General features: G+C 40.1%; 1 protein-coding gene and 1 pseudogene across 2 annotated transcripts in view; both read left to right on the forward strand.

The window, feature by feature from the left end:
• The window catches only part of TACR1 (tachykinin receptor 1), a 141,305-nt gene that overhangs the window by 92,069 nt on the left and 37,081 nt on the right, over positions 1-12,155 (forward strand). The window lies entirely within an intron of this gene.
• On the forward strand, positions 9,631-10,941 carry LOC105826870 (annotated as a pseudogene). Its single transcript, XR_001138336.1, has one exon. The product of XR_001138336.1 is annotated as a syntenin-1 pseudogene (transcript).

The following is a 12,155-nucleotide window of genomic DNA, read 5'->3' on the forward strand; positions in this document are numbered from 1 at the left end:
ATTGAAGAATGGCATTAATAATCAGTATCTTGGCTCCAAGTGTATTACTAGTATTTCTAAATGACTTAACAGACACTTTAAATTGTCCACAGTTTTTGTTTCTAATGTGATAAATATTGATAGATGTAACACACAGGAAAAAAAGCTCTTTGGGGTCCTCAATAATTTTTACTAATGTAAAGAGATCCTAAGACCAAATAACTTGAGGACAACTGATATAGATCTGCTCTCTTAAAGATGTTTGCTATTCCATTTCACAATTATGGTTCACAATGATTTATTGTCATCTCTGTGTGCTTTTGTTGTACTAATCATCACCATTTTATTAGCTCTATGGCTTCATTATTTTTAATTCTCAATTTGATTCATCTTTCATTATCCTGGGGCATGTCTTTAGGTAGTTTCTTTGCAGAAAAGAGTACTTTCTTGCATATTTGAGAATGCTTTTATTTGGCATATACATACAAATGGCTGCTTGATTGGGTATAGGTTGTAGAACTATCATGTTTTCTGTTAAGCTCAGTAGAAGTTGCTCTTTTGTTGTTTGAAGCCAAAATGATTTCTTCTTTTGAAGATAACCTAACAAATACCCCGAGACACTTATAAGATTATATGTTAATCTAGAAAATCCAAATTATATTGAAATATTAAGCCTGCCTATCATCTAATACTATTAATGTTCAGGCCAAGATATATTTTACATCTGAAAAAAAATATATTTTACTCTATTACAGTTATGAATTTTGCCTGAGAGTAATAGAAGTGATTTGTGTATCAGTTAGTTTCTGCTGAGTAAAAAATCACTCCCAAACTCACTGCTTTAAAATACCAACTATCCATTGATTTCGCAGATTGGCTAACTGGTCTAGTTTATGCCAGGTCAACTGAAATCTGTGGGACTTTCTCAAATGTCTGCAGTCACCTGTGGGCATTCTGGCTGTGCTAGATAACCTAGGAAGCTTTACTCACATATCTGGCACCTGGAAAATTGCTGAACAGGGTGACAAGTGTTGATTGAACCATATGTTTCTCATTATCCAGCAGGAAATTTTAGGCTTCTTCACATGGTAGCTGGATTCTAAAAGCAGTATGAGAGAACAAGCTCCATTGCACTAACACTTTTAAAGCCTTTGCTTGTCCAACATATGCTATCATGCCATTGGGCATACAAACCATATGGCAGAAAATATGTACACGTCTTTACTTTCAATTGCTGAAGAGAGCCTGACATTTAATTTTCAGGTACAGTTCCAGAATCATAATGATGATTTGCCTAACCTGAGTCAAGAGCTCACTCCCAACGTCATCTACAGCAGGACCACCACTCATGAGCTATGTGACTTTGGGCAAGTTACTTTATCACTCCTCTGAACCTCAGTTTCCTCATCTTAAAATTAGGGATAATAATAGTACCTACATCATGAGTTATTATGAGGGTTAAATGAAATATTTATGTAAAGCCCTTAGCACAATGTTTGGTACATAGTAATAATCATCCATCTAATTTCAAGATGTTTTATTTACTATTATTACTAATATGGAAGGTCTTGAAGTACCATTAATGGGAACTTATACAAAATATGCTCACAGCATTTTTGTTTATTGCTTCATCTCTATCATTCTCATCTCTGTCAGAAAATCTTTTTATTAGTAGCTAGGATCTCTGAGAATCTTGCTTCCACTTCTATTTGTATTTCTTATCTTCTTTTTCACTTTGTTTTCCTTTTTCTAAAATATTCTCAGTGAGTAATCAGGTTTCCCTCTGCTTAATTGAGTTTTCTGCCTTGTCCAACATGCTATTCACTATTGTTTTTTTCAAATTCAGCAACCACGTTTTTCATCATGGTTGTCTGGGTATGAATGCTGGAATTTATTTAATGGAGGTTTCCTTTTGTTTCTTAAAGACAGAAGTTATTGAGTGCATAAATTAGCTATTTCAACAGGATTTTTTTTTCTTGTGATAATCTATTTTAGGAGGCATGCATTTATATGACCAAGGATGTTCAGTGAATTAGGGGTTGCATTTCTCTGAACCACAAAATTTCCCCATAGTTCCCAGGAACTTTCTTTTGTGACTTATTCTCACAAGGGGAGAGTTATGGTTAGGCAGTGTGACTTGTCATTTCATTCATTCACTTAGCAAATATTTATGAACCCTTACTTTATAGCAAGTACTATGCTGGAGATAAAACAACAGCCAAACGCACTCCCCTCCTTCAAAGCTCTTAGAGTCTACTGGGAAATCAGAAAGGTAAACGAGCCATAAATACAGTGGTAAATGCTGCAATGAGAGTAAGTCCATGGTGCCAGAGCACCAAGAAGGGATGTACATTACCACGGGGTCATGAAATGCTCAGCAGGCCAAGTAAGCAGTCAGCCAAGTCCTGCAGGTTAGGCATGAGTTCCTCACAGTTTGGATAGGAGAAAGCAAAGTGGTAGGCCTGGTTCATTGGAAGAAAGAATTTTATGTCGAGGCAACTGCATGTACAAAGACCCGAAAGAGAGATCACATATTATGCTTAAGAAACTAAATTTAAGAATGATAATAACTAACATTCATTAAGCACCTATGGTGTTCCAGGCACTCTATCAAGAGCTTTACATGCATCATCTCATTTCATCTCCTCAGCAGCTCAATGAGGTAGGTAAATTGTCCACGATCCCCCAACTAGTATGTGGTAAAACCAGAATTTGAACTAAGGAAGTCTGACTTTGAGCTCATTCATTAGCTACTACATCATCCTGGCTCTCTGGGAAACCCAGTGTGATTGTGTGGAGCGTGTGTGCGCACGTGTTGAAGGGGATGGATAGGCAAAGGAGGGTGGGAATAAGTGAAGAAATACCAGGCTGGAGACATGAAGTTGATCACAGGCCCCCTGAGCTTAGGCTTTACCCCAACAACAGTGGGGAGTCAGTGCTGGAAAGGAAAACCTGGAACAGGAAAGTAGTCATGAGACGCCTATGAGATGAATCCCAGTGGATGTAGGAGTCCAATTCACAGTTTAACCAGAATGAGTCTATCCAACAGCCCTCTCACATACCTCCACTTCTGCAAAACTGATCTACTCACTCCAGTGCCTAAACCTCAGCCCTTTTCTTCCCTCTTGAAACACCCTCCCTCACTGCTGATCCAACTCCACCCTTCTTCAAGATCCAGATCAAATATCACCTCTTCTGGGAGGTTTTCCAAGGTTATCATAAAGTCCCTGCCCTTCAGTGAGTTCCCTCCTCTAATGGGGGTAGGGAAAGGGAGCAGTGCACAATGCCGTCATCCTTGATCCATTAGCTGGAGTCTTGGCAAATTGCAGACTGAGTTACAGTGTGGAAAGCATGCAGGGGACAGCCAAAGGACAGGAAGAGGGTGAAATCTAGCCACTTGTTCAGCTGCTCAGCCAGGGTGACTCAAAAAACTTAAATGGACCCCAGACATTTTCAGAGAGCCTATCATGTACTGGGCACTGTCCCAGACTCTGCAGAAAGGCCAAGTAACACCATATGCCACCCTTGCCCTCATGGAGCCATTCGTTCATTGCACAGAGCATGACTCTCCCTGATCTCCGCTCCCTGTCAGCTGTCGAGTTCTGCTGATCCGCAAATGACTCTTGTATCCACTCTCATTTCTCTATGCTATGGCTTACTGCTGTGGGTGAATTTCTGATCATTTTTCATTTGAATGATTCCACTCATCTTCTAGCTGTTCTCTTGGCCATCCTGGGCAAACATTGGTTCAAAATTCCTGTCCTAGCATCCAGGGTTTCACCAGGTGCCCTAGTGCACCTGTCTGGAGTTGCCTTTCACACTCTTACCACATGCCAATCACTCCACATCCCAGCCAGTCAGAGAAACTTACTCTACCTTAGCTGCTTCCTCAGCTTGGAATTTCCATTCCCGAAAAATTTGCCTGTAGAAATTCCTATCTATCCTTGAAAGCTGAGTGCAAATGGCACATCCTTTGTCACTGTCGCCACCATCACTACCGCCATTACCACCACTTCTTTCACTACCACCACCATTATGTCCACCTCCACCTCCACCAACACAACCAGCACCATTGTCACCACCAGCACCAGCACCAGCACCTCAGCTCACTGTCTTGGAGACGCCTCACCACAGAAGGATCTGGAAGTCACAGATTGTGTAGACTTGCCATACTGCAAGTGTTGTTTACTTTAAGAGCCCAGACCCCACCCAGGGAGACTTCAGAGATCACTGTGGTCCCTGGACTACAGTGAATACCCCTGCTGGTGATGGGCAATTTCATACCTAAGAGAAAAATTAAAGAAATAAGCCTTTGGTTTAGTTTTCTTAATATTTCACTCGACTAAATTCCATAGACTACTTCTCTCTATTTTAACTTAAAAGAGTATATGGGGTACTTAATTTGGACCTGGAACCATGCTTTAACTCCCTCATTTATTCAACTTTATCCCTTCCACTTAGAAAACTATACGGGTTTCCCCCATATTATCCCATAATTAAATCAGCACCCACAGCACTGTCATCATCAATCACAAATTGTTTTAAGGAGATATTTGCATGTGATGCTATCTGCACATGGTACGGAGTAGCTTAAACAAAACCATGAAAACACGGTGTCAGAAGACAGCACTATTGCTAAGGATTGGAAGACTTGACTTCTAGTCCTGGCTTTGTTTCTAACATACTTTATAACCTGAGTAAGTCTATGCTTCCCTGTGAGCCTATTTCATCCCCTGCAGAAAGAGAAAGCCTCTTAAAACTAGGTCACTTCCAATGTCCCAGGATTCTAAGGCAAAAACCCCCAGATTCTGTCTTGTTATCCCACAGGTAAACCCAGTTATCAAAGAGGATAGTCATGAAACTTTTCCAATTAAAATGCCAAACAACATTGATTTTTATGTTTAATAATAATAATAATATTGTTCTTATTTATAAATCACTATCTGCCAAACAGCCTATATGGTTGGTTGCTGAGGTTGATTGTTAGAAATCAAACAGACAGTGCCAGTCCTAACCCCACAAAGACTTAGAATTACCACGCAACCACAGATGAGGCAGAGCCAGACTCTGCAGTGTGCCACAGATGGACGGGCTCAGTGGCCGCAGATTCCTGTCTTTACTTAACAGATGTTAAGCCCTTTGGTGCCCAATGGCCAGCACATAACCCTTCATCAATGTCTCTAACAAGCACAGTCTCAAGTTGCTTGAGAATTCCACAGGGGGATTAACAGCAGATCCAATTCATTCCGCTCCAAATTTATTGATGGAAAAAATCTCACTGAGAGAGCAAGGCTTACAGCTGTCACTGACAAGCCTTTGGTTCTTTTCATTGTCCAGCCTCCAGTTCCTGAGATCTGCGAGATCTCTGCTGATAGATACTATGCAAAGATGGAAAATTAAAATCTTTAGTGTTCAGCTAAATCTTTTTCCTGTGCAAAGTCAGGCAGGAGAATTAATTTGTGAAGAAGAAGAAAATCAGGATTAAATATCCCTAGGTTGTTGCAAACTATAAAAATGACACTGGAACACATCTTCACCCCCCTCCCATCCCCTTCTCCCTTGCACTCTTAAAGGGCCCCACCCTCAGATACACAGTACGTGTCTCCTGCCTTCCATTGGTGGATGATTAATAACTCACTAAGATATTGAAAATCAATTTAGTTTACCACACATAAAATAACTTTGCCTGTAGATGACAAGGAATATTTGAAAACTTCTTATTTTGGTAGCTTTAATTCCATTTCTTTGCAACTCAAGATTGCTTCCATGCCTGCCCCTCTTCCAGATAAATTTGATTTCTACTGAATTCTTGCAAGGAATCCTTCAAACAAAAGCAATCACCTGGCACAGTAGATCAGGCAGATGGTCTGTGACAGGCAGTGTTAATCAGTGAGACTGGTCTCGTGAACCAGATCACAGATGATGCCGTGTGTCAGCCCCAGGAGTAGGGTTCTGGTCCTCTAGGTGAGACAATTCTAAGTGGTCTTTGGAGCCCCCCACAGCCCCCTTCCAGGAGCTGCCCTGAGTGGGTTGCTGTGAGCATTTAGTGGGGCTCTGAATCTTCAGTCTACTCTCACCTGGTGTAGAGAGAGGGGGAGCTTTGGCAGCTGGATACAGTCAGTTCAATAACTCTGAGCACAGAAGCCCCAGTTCCAGAGCTACTTTATCCAGCACTGGATTCTCTTGATCTGTCTATAGTTCTTTTGAAAATTTGATTAAAATACCCCATCTCCCATTTCCTAGTATCTCTCTCTTTCTGCATTATTCTTCTAAGTTACCATCAGAAGTTTTTTTTTTAATTACACGAGTAATTTATTTTAATTTTACTTTTAATTAACAGATAAAATTGTATATACTTATGGGGTATAATGTGATGTTTTGATATATGTTTACATTGTGGAATGATTAAATCAAACTAACAAATTCATCACCTCACATACTTATTTTTTGTAGTGACAACATTTACAATTTACTATTATATTTTAACAATTTAAAGTATACAATGCATTGTTATATATTATAGTCACTATTCTTTGAAATAGATCATTAAAATGTATTCCCTCTGTCTAGCTAAAATTGTGTTACCTTTGATCAGCATCTCCCCTTTCCCCATCCATGCTCCTCCCCCTGCCTCTGATAACCACCATTTTAGTCTCTACTGCTATGAGTTCGACTTTTTAGATTCCACATATTCCAAGGCAGTGTTTTTTTTCTTTCTGTGGCTGGCTTTTTCACTTAGAATAATATCCTCCAGGTTCATCCATGTTGTTGCAATTGACAGAATTTCCTTCTTTTATAAGACTGAATAGTATTCCATTGTGTATATGTACCACATTTTCTTTTTTTTTTTTTTTGAGGTTTAACAACCCTGTTTATTTATTTATTTTTTAGTTTCACACTCATTGTGTATGCATATACCCATCCCCTCCTCCCCCTCCCACCTGCCCGACACCCTAGCCAGCATCTTTCACAACAGAAGTTTTTGATGATGAAGATGACAGTGACAATGTACAAGGGAGAAATAAACTTTATTATTTATAACTCCAATAACTACCCAAAGAGAGAGAGTCTTGTTAATCGGTAGGGACTTTGTTTTCTGAATACCATGGGGAGTTAGGGGACACGAATTTGGAAATTAAAGCTGGTGGCATTGCATTCTATAGAGCCAAGTGGGGAGGTTTGTAAAGTTGGGGGAGGACTGGGAGATGGGAAGTAGAGAAGCTTAGCATCATGTGGGGAAAGCAACTCAGAACGTGAGTGTGGAGTTGTTTGCTACAGTGTGTGTGACGTAAACCCTCTCTCTGTCACCCTGTAAGATAGCCAGAGAGGCTTTTGCTGATTGCTAATGTGTGTGTGTGTGTGTGTGCACACACGCGTGCATGTGTGCGTGTTTACTTTTGAGAGAACTGGAAAGTACATTGAGTTCTGCATCCAGGTTAGTTTGGAACAAAAATGAACAACATACACTGATGTTACATTCATTGCCTTGTATAAATTTCTCCTAGCAATCACAGGAGGTAGGTGTTATTGTCCTTATTTAATGGATGAAAATAGTTTGTAAACTGAGGATTTACGTAGCCTGTCCACAGTCATAGATTAGAGAGTGAAGAACTACTTCCTCCCCATGCGGGATGCCTCTCCCCAGTGCCAGCCTCAGGGAGCCCCCAGAGGGTGTGGCCCAGCCCCCACAGCAGACAAGTCTCAAAGCCAAGCAAGAAGATGTGAAAGGATCCCTCTCCTTGAAGGGAATTCAAAGTTCACTTCAGATCATTTGAGGTGCATAAGTCTGTCATTTATGGGCAAGAGTGATAAAAAGCATACATATAAGACATGAGACAGTTCAGAAGGGGGAAAGGGACACAGGATTTGAAGTTGGACAGATTCGTAGTAGAATCCCAATCTTGTCTCACTAACAGAGTCTCATAAGCAAGTTGAGGTTTTTAACAAAACTGAACATTAGTTTTCTTCATCTGTAAAATAGGTATCATAGAACCTCCCTTGTAGGATTATTGGGAAGATTGGAAATGACATAGTTGAAGGGTCTGGCAGACACTCATGAATGGGAGCTATCATTGCTATTATTGGACATGACTCATGCTATCAAACTGCATATGATCTCTTAGAATGTGAAATCTAGGGAGGATTGGAATATCATCCAATTCAACTTTTTATCTGTAAAATGGAGGGAAAGCGATCCAGAGTGGTTGAGTGATTTCCAAAGGTCACCATGGGTTATGACAAAGGCAGGAGTGTAAGTTCAGTGGGAAATTTCTTTGTACCTCCAAGTACATAAGAAATGGAGGATTACAGGAAGGCATTCTATCAAGCACCAAAATATGTGGGATTAAAAAAATATTGACTTCATGAGCAATCAGGAAGAGGTAGAATCAGTGCAAACCAGAGGCAAGAGTGAAGGTTATGACTTGATTGGAACTTAAAGGGAAGAGGAGAATGCTAATGGAGAGAGAAGATAGTGACAGCTTTTTTCAAATAAGGTAAGCAGTGCTAGAGGCTTGGCTAGGTGGCTGCATTTCTGTGACTATGTGCAGACCAGTCTGGGAGATATCATTTAGAGTAAGCACAAGTTACTCGGGCACACTTCTGAACCTGGACCACACATTCCACTCTTCTAGAAGAATGGCTTTGGGATTATGAAGGATGTATTCTTGATGGCACCATGGATCTGATGGAATGGTCACCACCCTTCCTTAGGAAATTTTTGTCCTAATTCCCAAAATTTTTAAGATAGTATAGAAATTAAAAGAGTGGCAACTGGGGATGTGATAACAGCTACTAGGTGGCATTTGTTGTTTGATTAGTGCTTCACATATATTAACTCTTTTAATCCTTGCATGAACACCATGAGATAGGTACTGTTACTATCCCTGTTTTGAACATGATTAAACTGAGACCAGGGAGATTAAGTACAGACAAATGTCATTTCAATAAGCTTCATAGATATTGCATTTTTTTATAAATTGAATGTTTATGGCAACCCTGTGTTGAACAAGTCTAACGGTGTCATTTTTTCCAACAGCTTGTGTTGACTTCATGTCTCAGTGTCACATTTTGGTAATTATTACAATATTTCAAAATTTTTCATTATTATTATATCTGTTATGGTGATCTGTGATTAGTGGTCTTTGGTGTTACTATTATAATTTGGGGGGAAGGGCGGTGCCACAAACTGTGCCCATACAAGACACTGAACTTAATCAATAAATGTTGTGTATTTTCTGACTGCTCCACTGACTGGCTGTTCCCCCATCTCTCTCCCTCTCCTTGGGCCTCCCTATTCCCTGAGACACAACAAATTGAAATTAGGCCAGTTAATAACCTACAGTGGCCTTTAAGTGTTCAAGTGAAAGGAAGAGTAATAATTCTTTCACTTTTAGTCAAGCTAGAAATGATTACTCTTAGTGAGGAAGGCATGCTGAAAGCCAAGACAGGCCTCTTGCTCCAAACAGTTAGCCAAGTTATGAATGCAAAGGAAAAGTTCTTGAAGGAAATTGAAAGTGATATTCCAGTGAACACACAATGATAAGAAAGCAAAAAGGTCTTATTGCTGATATGGAGAAAGTTTTAGTGGTCTGGATAGAAGATCAAACCAGACACAACATTTCCTAAAATCAAAGCCTAATCGAGGGGCCTCAGAAGTCAGTGCCGGAGACCGGAGGAGGCAGCGACGAGTGCATCCCTGTGGTCTAGAAAAACCCTGCAAAAATGTCCCTCTATCCATCTCTTGAAGACTTGAAGGTAGACAAAGTAATTCAGGCTCAGGCTGCCTTTTCTGCAAATCTTGCCAACCCAGCAGTTTTGTCAGAAGCTTCTGCTCCTGTCTCTCAAGATGGAAGTCTCTATCCTAAACTGTATCTGGAGCTCTCTCAATACATGGGCCTGAGTTTAAATGAAGAAGAAATACGTGCAAATATGGCCATGGTCCCTGGAGCATCAGTTCAGGGGCAGTTGGTAGCAGGACCTTGCAGTATGAATTATGTGGTGGCTCCTGTGACTGGCAACGATGTTGGAATTCGTAGAGCAGAAATTAAGCAAGGGATTCGTGAAGTCATTTTGTGTAAGGATCAAGATGGAAAAATTGGACTCAGGCTTAAATCAATAGATAGTGGTATATTTGTTCAGCTAGTCCAGGCTAATTCTCCAGCGTCGTTGGTTGGTCTGAGATTTGGGGACCAAGTACTCCAGATCAATGGTGAAAACTGTGCTGGCTGGAGCTCTGATAAAGCACACAAGGTGCTCAAACAGGCTTTTGGAGAGATTACTATGACCATTCGTGACAGGCCCTTTGAACGGACAATCACCATGCACAAAGATAGTACTGGACATGTTGGCTTTATCTTTAAAAATGGAAAAATAACATCCATAGTCAAAGATAGTTCTGCAGCCAGAAATGGTCTTCTCATGGAACATAACATCTGTGAAATCAACAGGCAGAATGTCATTGGATTGAAGGACTCTCAAATTGCAGACATACTGTCAACAGCTGGGACTGTAGTTACTATTACAATCATGCCTGCTTTTATCTTTGAACACATTATTAAACGGATGGCCCCAAGCATTATGAAAAGTCTGATGGACCACACCATTCCTGAGGTTTAAAAGTCATGGCACAACAAAAAATGTAGCTGAATATCTCCAGTTTCCTTTTTTGGCAACTTCTGTATTATGCACATGAAGCTTTCCCAGAGCCAGCGAGCATATGCTGCATGAGGACCTTCCTATCTACATATGGCTGGGAATCTTACTGTCTCCTCTGATACCTTGTTCAGATTTCAAAATAGTGGTAGCCTTATCCTGGTTTTACAGATGTGAAACTTTCAAGAGATTTACTGACTTTCCTAGCATAGTTTCTCTACTGGAAACCTGATGCTTTTACAAGCCATTGTGATTAGGATGACTGATACAAGCTTAGCTTTATGTGAGAACCAGTCACCTTTCTCCTAGGTAATGTGTAGTGCTGTTCATATTACTTTAGTGCTATGTTGTATTTGCATTTTTAACATGTTACCATGTACATTTAGAATGATTGACTTTGATTTTTTTTTTTTTAGTTCCGTGTGTGTGTGTAAAACACCTATTAAGAACACTGGTTTCATTCCATGTAAGCATTATATAGTGTATGTAGGTTGCAAGAGATTGTGATGATTGTCATTAAATTTTAACTACCTTCACTTAATATGCTTGAACTGTCGCCTTAACTATGTTAAACATCTCGACTAAAAGCCAAAATATAATTATTGCTGCCTTTCTAAAACCCAAACGTAGTTCTGTAATAAACCGAAATGTATACTAGCCGAGATTGTTTAATGGTACTTACTGAGCTATAGCATAGCTGCTTAGTTGTATTTGACATTTTCTAGTCAATGCATAATGGAAACTTCTTTCTTGTAAAAGTTGCCAGTATCACTTTCTGAGAAATGAATCGCTATATATTTAATGTAAAAATTCTTATACTAAACAGGATGAACTTTTGAGTCCTTTTTTTCATTTGTAGATTAAGTGGGATAACACTTAATTTTGGCATTGAATCTTAACATTATGTAAGCTAGCTATTTTGGGATGGTCTTAGACCATTTTCTGGGAATTTGTTCCATTTCCTTACTCCTCCCTGCAAACAAAATGGCAGTGACACTTTATGCTGATTTTTTTCTTCTTTTTGGTTTATGTCTATCCTATTTTAATTAAATATGTATAAGTAAATTTTAGTCTGTTCACGTCATTTGGAAACCGCGTCATTTGGCCGTAAGAGTAATTCATTTGTATAGGCAATAGGTTTCTTAGGCCAAACTAAAATAATTGCCAGTGTGTCTTCCGCTGGCCTTCTGGGGAGGCATAAGTCAACACACTTATGTAACCAAGGTGTTATCTCCTGTGTGTACCCATGTGATCACACTTTCCCATGCATGTTGCCACTATTGTTCTGACCCACATATAAGTACTCGCCATGTTCTCAGCCATTCTGCTGCCGCGGCTACATCCCCTGACAATAAAGAACCTGTCTCATCTGCCCGCTGCTGCCCTCCTCTTCTTTCAACTCCTGGAAGCCTGCTGTGGTGCACTCACTGGCCACAGAGCCTGCTCCCCACAGTTTGCTTTCACCAAACCCATGCATGACCTGGAAGACGGGCGTGTGGAATTTGCTTCCGTCTGTGGGAGAC

This window comes from Propithecus coquereli, unplaced genomic scaffold, assembly GCF_000956105.1.
Source record: "Propithecus coquereli isolate 6110/MARCELLA unplaced genomic scaffold, Pcoq_1.0 Scaffold93, whole genome shotgun sequence".
NCBI classification, from domain to species: Eukaryota; Metazoa; Chordata; class Mammalia; order Primates; family Indriidae; genus Propithecus; species Propithecus coquereli.